The sequence below is a fragment of the Triticum urartu genome, chromosome 2A, assembly GCF_056163025.1.
Source record: "Triticum urartu cultivar PI428250 chromosome 2A, HENAU_Tu73, whole genome shotgun sequence".
Lineage (NCBI taxonomy): Eukaryota > Viridiplantae > Streptophyta > Magnoliopsida > Poales > Poaceae > Triticum > Triticum urartu.
In genome coordinates, this window is record NC_141874.1 from 755,332,060 (window position 1) to 755,342,099 (window position 10,040).

General features: G+C 41.1%; 1 pseudogene; it reads right to left on the reverse strand.

Moving 5' to 3' along the window:
• Window positions 1–343: 343 nt before the first annotated feature.
• On the reverse strand, window positions 344–2,906 carry LOC147987838 (uncharacterized; annotated as a pseudogene).
• Window positions 2,907–10,040: the final 7,134 nt, after the last annotated feature.

A 10,040-nucleotide genomic window follows, 5' to 3' on the forward strand; every position in this document is an offset into this window, starting at 1 on the left:
GTCATGTACAATATCTAACAGAACAAACCTTCCAAGATGGTAAAAAATTAAACATGGAAATATCAACGCAAGAATTATATTCTTTAGACAAAAAACTGTAAAGACAAAAGACTAACAAGAACATCCGTAGTAACAGAACTCTGTTTTGTTTCATCACATAATGGCGAAGATCCAGTCTATTAGCTGAAGAGTGGAAGAATGAACAACAAAGACAAACAGGACCAGCCATTGTAACACAAATAACAGCATGAAGAAACAACAATGAAGCCCTAAAGGAGTACAATACATTGGGTACATTGGGTACATTGGGTACCCTTACAGTTGATACATTGGGTACCCTTACATAACAATTTCAGAAAAGAAACAGAGTCAAAAAGCAACAATGAGAACTGAGCTGAAGAGGAAGAAAACAGAACAAAAAAGGAGAAATACAGGAAGCACGCACAATACCAATACTACACACAATCTTCTGGGTTGGTGTCTGGTCTGGTGTTGGCATCTGGTCTGGGGTTGGTATCTGTTCTGGTATTGGGATAATGTATGTGGTCACGCTTGAGGATGCCTGCGTGACTCAGGAGAGCCCAGACATGAGTAAGAAATTCCCCTCCTTGCGCAAGGCGTTCCATGTGCTCTGCGGCTTTGTCCGATGGCGTGATGTAGATGATGGTCTCAGCCCAGAATTCTGCCAGCACCTTCCAGCGGAGGTCGACATCTTTCGCCTCCAGCTCCCTTCCTAGCTTCAATCCTTTGATGAGGATGCTATCTTCATTGCCGTTGGTGGCAGAGTCTTGGGCGATGGTTGTATGGCCATTGTTGTCACCGCTGTTGGAGTCGTGGATGATGTTACCCATGTTGCTGTTGACTGGAGGAATGTTGATTATGGTAGCATGGTTGTCAGGGCCAATCATGGACGACAGTTTGATCCTGGTTACTGCTGATAATTTCAGAATCCTGGATGACCCTGAGCAATCTATCCTTGGTCGGTTTGTGATTACCCAGCACACTCTCTACTTTCTCTAGCACGCCATGGAGAATGAAAAGTGTGTCTGTAGAGTTCTCGGCGAGCAATTCAGCAATGAAGTACATTAAGTAGGCACAATATTTGGATAAAGTGGTGGCAACTTGTTTTGCACCACTGTGAAGCTGAAGCCCCTCCTCTGCCCCATCAGAAGATGCAATATTGCAGTACTCAGTTGCGATGTGCCAAATAAGCATCACTTTTATCTGGCTATCCTTCTCCAGTGTAGAGGAGAAATCTTCAAAGACACCATTACGCTCCAATGCTGCTTTTCCATTAGTAAGAGGACCACCAACTTTAATATATATCCGCAAGCAAGAAATTATCTCGCTTTTGACCAAATTAGGAACCTCCACGGAAGTCTTCATTGAGAATATCATTGAAGAAATGAGGTTCGAACAGTACCATAATGGAAGCAGTATAAAAAACATGTCTCCACAAGCATGCTCCAAGTAGTGCCAATGGAGAAGCAGGTTGCCTCCAATTACAGATGACTGGCCCATCTTATTTTGCCAGTATCCAAACAAATTAGTTTTCCTGCCGAGAAAGCTGTCAAACTTAAACCTTCTAAGAAACTGAATGATGGATGGAATGAGTTTGCATGTATCCCCTCTGATATAGCTGCAAGCGAGTGAAACAGTGACCCAATCAGATGTCAAATAGAGTACAGCCTGCAGAACTTCAAATAGAAGGAGAGCTCCCATAATCATGACTGTAACAGTAACATCAACCCTTCTTGTGCCAACCTCGATTATAGGGTGGTCAAGTGTGTTGACAATAGGGGGACACCAAATCAGCAATATTATGCCAACAGATGTCGAAATCAATTTGAGAACAACCACAATAAGAAAAATATCCTCCCTGTTAAAGAGAGTTGCATGCTTTGTGAAGAATAAGTCATAGAGGAAGCCCAATTCTACCTCGATGACATGAAATGCTCTTGAGTAATGGTTGACTTGATCCTCTTCCGGCAACAAACCCTCCAGGGCAAACTCGAGCGTCTTGGGTAGTCTGGCTTCAGCACAATCCATCTCAAAGTAGCGGCGACACAGTAAGTGAGACAGAGCAAACGAGAGGCATAAATCTCTCATGCTTTCATCATCAAATGACATGCCCCATATTGCCTGTATGGTGATGGTACCATCCTCTTCATGTATGCCTTTTGGTCCCAAAAAAGGATGCCAGACAATGTATTTGCAGCCGTTCATCGTGAAAGTCTCCTCTTGCACCTGAACCTGAACCTGAGCCCTCATGTAGTCGGCTACTAATTTGCTGGGAATAGAATTTGTGACCCTCCAACAAGAAAATACTCTTAATACATTGGCTATAAACAGCCCGGGCGATAGCACAATAAGGGCTGCGGCAATTGGCTGTGAAGAATGTGACGTAGCACTAGCAGGATGAAGCAGCCGGAATATAACGGACAGATACACCAAATACTGAAGGAGCTCAAAGAGGTACCGCTTCCACCGCTTGTTGTCTTCGATATTATAAGCCACGAAGGCATTGGCACAGCCGGCTGCCCAGAAAAGGATCAAAGCCCAAAAAGGATACAGCATGGTCTTCACGGGCGAGGTCGCCATCTGACCAAGGGTGTAGGTGATGAGAGGGAAGGAGGCCGTGTAAGCTACCCAGAGAGTACCTTGCACGAACCAATGGCCCGACCGCCGGCGCCAAGGACCGAGGATGAGTTGCAGGAACAGCATCGCGGCTGCCACAGCCACGAAAGCTTCATTGCGGATGACTATCTGCAGGGGATTCTCTAGGTAGGGGGACAAGGCCTCCAGCGCCCTCGTCCTATTCATCGCAGCTTGGTGACCATCCATGGTGATGAACTGACAAGTGACGTACGAACCTAGATAACTCTTTATCGTGGATCTTCGTTTGGTCCAGAACTCATGTAAGCCGGCCTTGGGTGTGGTCATTACCTACGTTCAAAGGAGGCATACATATAATAAGTGGCAACAACCGAAACATGCAGTGATGGATTACAGCTAGCTAATCAAACTAATTTCAAAAGGTATGTAATTAACCAACATGAAAAGCGAAAAGGCACTGCTTTTTGATTGATCACTTTAGGCCCATTACACAATAAAACTTGAACCGGAAGCATGCTGAGAGCAAGGAATGATGGGTGCCATTGCCCAGGTAGGAAGAGCTTTTGCGGAAGCGCCAACGAGGAACTCAGCTAGCTACCGCGAGACCGTTCAGACAAGCCCAATAGACGGTCTTAGTTTGATGCGTCGGGTGCGCTCCATCGACCATCGGTCGCGAAATACCTGCTCTCATCATATGATAATTGACATTGGTTGCAATAAATCATCTGTTGGTGCGTCCCTTTGTGCACTTTGAGATTTAGTATGAGTGGTTCTAAACTATACAGTTAACAGACTCAAAAACAGTCCAGCACACAAACCACTACTGATGTCTTGGCTAGTAGTGGTGACTGCGTGCATAATAAACACTAGAGGTTGCCGCGCGCTTCGCCACGCCGTTCTTCACTCATGTCATTGCAGTTCATTTTGTCATTTTGATTCTATCTATGTTGGCTTGGATTTTAATTATGTTCTGGCGATACATACTTTTCGTTCGTATATCATGTTCGGCTATTGTTTAAAATTGTATTCTTTCTGAGAGGAGAGTGGAGTTGATTGAGGCATGGTTGTGGTGGTCTTCACGTTTCATCGTCAGTGTTAGTTGGTTGTGCTTGTGTGATCCCCTAAGAGCTCTTATTCCACATTGAGAACATGGAATTTGCTACTATAACACTCATATGACCCGGCCAATGAAACTCTCCTCACTCAATTCGGCTCCTGCTCTGCTCGCTTAACTTTTTTTCTTGCTCGCTGCACTGCTAGCTTAGACAAAACCAGCTATCGAGATTTTTTTGTTAAATAAAAATATTTACAATTTTTAAATGTATTTTAGAAAATGTTGCACATTAAAAACCATATTTTTTTAGAAAAAACATAAATATTAGAAATAGTCATTAATTTTAAACTATGTTCATGAATTTGAAAAAATGCAAGTTAGAAAAAAAAACATGTTCATGAACTTTAGAAATATTCAAGAATTAGAAAATATTGGTGGATTTTAGAACTGCAGACAAATAAAAACATTTGGCAAGACGCGTCGTGTTGGTGTTATTTTAGAAGTGATTTGGTATACGAAGAGAGGTATGAGGTAGATACAGGGATCTCTCGTTCAACTTCTCAGGAAAGATAAAACAGATGCATGCATAATTAATACTCTCTCCGTTCCTAAATATTTGTCTTTCTAGAGATTTTAATAAATGACTACATACGGAGTAAAATGAGTGAATCTACACTTTAAAATATGTCTATATACATTCGTATGTAGTCACTTGTTAAAATCTCTAGAAAGACAAATATTTATGAACGAAGGGAGTATAAAGTGTCACGTGTCTAGCCGGTTGGTTTAGTATTTATCCCGTCCAGAGTTTGACCGCTGCAATCCTACGACCTCCTACTGCTGACCAACGGGGTGCATGTGCATGTGCCTGCCTGAGCCCCAAGCGGGAGAACATGACATGTGTAAACAAATTTGGGCTTGAGGCGGTAAATACATCGCTTTCAGTGAATGACATGATGGTCCCACATCCTCAATTCACTCAGGGAGCTCCATTTCTTGGGAGCTTAGGTACTGTAAGGATTACTACTATTAATTTTCTGAATGGAAAGGTGGAGTTCAGAGCTGTTCAAAGGTACCAATAATTTCAGTATCATCAATTCCATGTACGGCTTCTGTATATATCCGTTTGATTAGGCCACTAAAGGCACAGAGCAACAAGCCTGCAACATCTGCTGAGTAGTGTCTGTATACGCAAAAGAAATGAAAGTATATAGTTTTACCAGCTGAACATCATGAGGATACAGGTAGAGTACCTTCTCATCCTGTAAAAGTATATATAACGGCAAGGTGATATTCCAATTTTCCTGCCTTAGATTTGCAGGCTTTGAGGAAATGTGAATGTCTCCTTCAGGAGTAGGATGATGTACTCCCTCTGTAAAGGTCTTATATTTCTTTACAGAGGGAGTACATGGTATTAAGAACCATGGTAGGAGAGAGTTTATCATGAACAATGCATGAACTCACTAACTAGGTGTTTGGTTTGGAAGCACATTGCATTGCATCTGACGGATGAATGTGTATTTACTGGCTTTGTTTGTTTCAGCTATATGTGCTGGCACTTTGTTACATTCCGGTGTGGTACAGACCATCTAAAAACAACCGGCCATACATGACACATTTGGTAATATCTGTTTAGATCACTAAAGCAGTGATCTAAATGCTCTTATATTTCTTTGCAGAGGGAGTAATTAACATCTGAATTTACAACTGCACATTGTGTACTAGTACAAGTGGAATAGTTTTCAACAGTAGCCGCGGTGGCGCTCCCTACGAATTGTTTTTGCACGCATTTTTGGCTTTTTAAATGGTTTTATTGGGATTTTTTCAGCATTTTAATTTTTTACGGGTCTTTCTTAGCTTTTTGACAAAAATAAAATTTTGAAAAAAAAATGCGTGAAAAACGTGTTTTTTTGTTTCTGCGGGAGGCACGAATGTGCCTCTCAAAAACAGAAAAAAAACACATTTTTTCTCTTTCTTTTTTCCTTCCGCGAGAGGCATGATTTTGCTTCTGCGAGAGACATGGCCGTGCCTCTCGCAAACGGAAAAAAAAACATGTTTTTGCCTTCCACGAGAGGCACAACCGTGCCTCTTGGAAACAAAAAAACACGTTTTTTTTGTTTCCATGATAAACTTTCTACTAACCATAACAAAAAGCATTTACTCCCTCCGTTTCAAAATAGATGACCCAACTTTGTACTAACTTTAGTACAAAGTTAGGTCATCTATTTTGGAACGGAGGGAGTAGTATTTTATTTCAAGGCTGTCCCTATTCAGATTTTGGAACAAAAGTTTTTGAGAAATTAGCTATATACGGAAGACTAGAGGGCAGGCCTGGCGCAGTGGTGTAGTCCTCCCCACATGTGCCAAGTGGTCATGGGTTCAAACCAGCCTCCCTGCATTGCACTCCGCAGAGGTAAGACTAGGTTTCTATAATCCCTCCCCAGACCCCATCTTCTGTGGGAATTTCTATGCACTGGGTCTGTCCTAGCTATATATGGAAGACCAGATGAGGTATCCGACATAGATATAGAGATCTCCAAAGCAAGGAGAAGCAACAATATTACAAAAATGTTCACCATACATTAAGAACAAAAATTCTGTTTTTTTCACAAAAATGTTCAATGGTATTTTGAAAATTTTCAGCGCATGTTACAAAAAAGTTCAATTTGTATTTTCAAAATGGTCAGCGTAAATTAAAAAAAGTTCACTCTATTAAAAAAATCACCGCATATTAAAACATGTTCCGTGTGTATTTGGAAAGATGTTCACCGTATATTACAAAAAATGTTCACTGTATATATTACACAATGTTCCGTGTGTTTATTGATCCTCTCATTTTTAGTGGGCCTCGTGCATCTAGAAAAGGTTTGCAAAATTGCAGTGCCATTTTTCCAATGAATGAAATTGTAGTGGCATTTTTTTTGAATCGCCAAAGTTGCAGTGGCATATATCAAATTAGCCTGTCTCATTAGGATCCGGATAGAAAGGCAGCAGTAGAGAAGAGCACAATCTGTGTAGTATTTGAAAAATGAGAGAGTGAATTGTATCAAGCACAGGAGCTCCTAGTTCTATAGCACAGAAACTTTTCCAATGAGTGATCTGCTATAACCTTGAGGATTACCAAACATATCCTCCAGCTCTGACACATCAGAGTACAAAAGTCATGTATCTCACCTTCTGTCAGGGCATCCTCCAAGGCCTTCCATGATGGTTAAAAACCAAACATGGAGATAAACAATGCAAGAACTAAATTCTCTCCACAAAAAGAGCAAAAGAAAACTTATGAGAGGTAGAACATCTGAAGCACTTTCTAGTCTTTCAAAAGTCTGTTTTATCTCCTTGGAAAATGAACATGGAGAAAGGTTGTTACCACCACTTTGGAACTAACTATGTTGTAATAATTGGGATGCTACCATACTTTACTGGGCATTTAGCGTTCAAATTTAAAATATTCAAAAATTTCGATTTTTTTTGCTTGAATGCCCATTTACCGAGGGGCATGGAAATACGCTATAACCGTGGTAAATCTTCCCGACCCCTACGATTAGGTGCTTGGTCAAGAGCGTCAGGGGCACCGCGAGACTGAAGGAGACCTTAACGGTATGGCCGCCGGATTTAAGGCAGCGCGCTAGCGTACGGTCATCTCCGGTAGCGGTGGAGGAATCCTGGAATCCCCTTCGGCGCTCGAGCGTCACCCAAGAAGGATAGTCGGAGGCGGCGGAAGAAGGCTGGGTTTCCATGTCGTTCGGATCTGGATCGAGGCAGTGGGGTCTTCGTTTTTTGTCATCCAAGAAATACAGTCGATGGCATATCTTGTGGGTCAGCCATTGGTTAGGCAAAAAAACTTTTGTTTACAACGATGTGGCAACAACTGCTCTACAAGTTTGTGATGGTTGTACTTAAGTGAATTGCGGAAGATTGCGGTGGTGATGGAGAAAAATTCTTGCTGGCTTGTTTTTTTTTTTTGGAAAATGATCTAGATCTATTATTAAAGTTCACCAAAAGTACAAAGCATCTCATATATAATAAAATTACATCAAGATTTACTGACCACCAAACAACCACTACTACCGCCAAAATGTGCCACCGACGCGCCGATGTCGTTGTTCCCCTATCGGAGCTAGCTTGAGCTCTTCTCGATGACAATCAGGAAGTCTTCGTGCACGTGCACTTAAGGACTAGCGACCTAGAGCAACAATCATCACGGTCGAACCCTTGCATATATCTAAAGCACCTGGCACTAAATCTCGTCACATGACAAGAAACTCTAACCTCACCGTCACAAGGAGATGGTAGGAATCTACGCTGGAGCTCCGTCGACAATGTCCAGACGGACAAAGTTGAGGATGATCGGAACCCAGAAGACAAACTCGAAGAATTAGTGTCGCCATCCGTCCACGTGCCGCACCTGTGAGGACTAAAATATCCTAACCTAAATTACTAAACGTATCGGAGGCATCACCGGCCGCCGAAGCGGCAGGTAGAATTCACGGCCTCGCCGGTAAAGTCCGGATGGTCGAGTTTTCCCTAACCACCAAGGGTTAGGGAAGGAAAACAAGATGAAGTTGTTGTTGGCTTGGTTTTATGATCCTTTTCAATCTACGTTTTCTTGTCACTTTTTGGAGAATGATCACATGTCCGAATGTAATCTTTCCCCTTAGTTCAATGGAATTCAGACGTTTGAAACTTGATGACTGTACTTCATCAAATCTGAAACACATGTAATATTGTGGACAACAGATACAAACGAAAGTACCCCCTCCAATCTTATTTCTTTTGACGTTGATTAGTTGTACTAAATCAGTGACAAGTAATATGAATCGGAAAGAGTGGTAAATACGATAGCATCCGAGTGAGTTAAGCCGAGAGACAAGTGTGTACTTTTCTGGTTTGCAAAAATAATTGTTTTTAATTGAATACATTAGTATTTATACATCTCCATGGCCTTTCTATCCTTCTATCAAATTTGAAATATGATTGAAATGAATCGTGGCAAGAATTTATTTGATGTCTTAGGGGGGACAAATTACATCTTGTTGGGCTCGCCACAGTTTGCGGGCATATCTAGAATGGACATATGAGAGCCACCTTTGAGAAGATTTTGATGAAACCGCCTTTGGAAATTGTTTTCCCCGCGGGTGAGACTTCATAAGCCACATGATGTAGAGATCCCGAAAAGTGGGGCAAACAGTTTTGGTCTGTAGCTGGCGGTTACTTCGGTGACAACGCCAGTTGAAGTTTTTGGTCGTTTTTATAGCAAAAACAGTAGGGAAAAATCCCTACTGTGATTTTTTTTTCTGGTAATGGTGTTTCCTATAATTCCTCTTGTGTTTTTTCTCTCGATTTTGTTCCGTTTGTGATTGTAAGGAACCCAAGGATTTTTCAGTAATTTTCTTCTGTTGATTGTGTTTCCTATAATTCCCCTTGGTGTCTTGTCTCTCTGGATTTCTCCACGGAGAAGCAATCTTTGTTGTATTTTGGTCATTTTATGATTCTACCAAAAATGCTATGGTTTGATGTTTGCTTTTTCAACTTTTTGGATCGTTTGGCGCTTGCCAGTTCTGCAGTCAGTCCTGCATGAAACAAAAGATCTTTTGAGTCCTATCATATAATTGGAAGGTCTTAGTGTCTTTGGTTCCTAATCCGGTTTGTGCTTAGAATATAGCTTTTATCAAACGATAGTCGTATTGAAGTACATGCATTATTTCCCAAGTATTAATGGATAGCATCCGATAGCTTTGAGGCATTTGACTATTGAGCTAGAGTTTTAGTACGGGTTGCTCTCTGAACCCAAGGCGGTTTACATATAGCATCTAATACCCTTGAGGCGGACACTTCCTCGTCCCATTGCAGGTGTGTATGTTCACCAATGTGATTAGAGTTAGTTAGAAGCGTCTCGTTTTCCCTTTTCGTTTGCATGTTCAAATTCAGATTCAGATTGAGAATCATGTGTGTTGGACTGTCTTTGAGCATGTCATGTGCTGCCTGCTGCAAAATTCGTTAGTCATCTTTAATCACTTCATGAATGGCTACTCCACTATGTATAGTTCAAAACCACTTGTTCTAATTTTTTTTGTTGAGGTGTACTCGTATTCCCTTTGTTTCATAATGTAGTGCCTATGTACTCGTATTCCCTTTGTTTCATAATGTAGTGCCTATAGTTTTTTTTTTGAAAAGTCAAATTTTATAAACTTTGACCAAGTTTGTCGAGAAAACTAATTATATCTACAATACCAAAAATATAGAATATGAAACTACATCTTATGATCTATCTAATGATATATGTTTGTAGAGAAAACTATTTATACCTACACAAACTTGATCAAAGTTTGTGAGGATTGACTTTTCAAAAAAATTATATGCACTACAT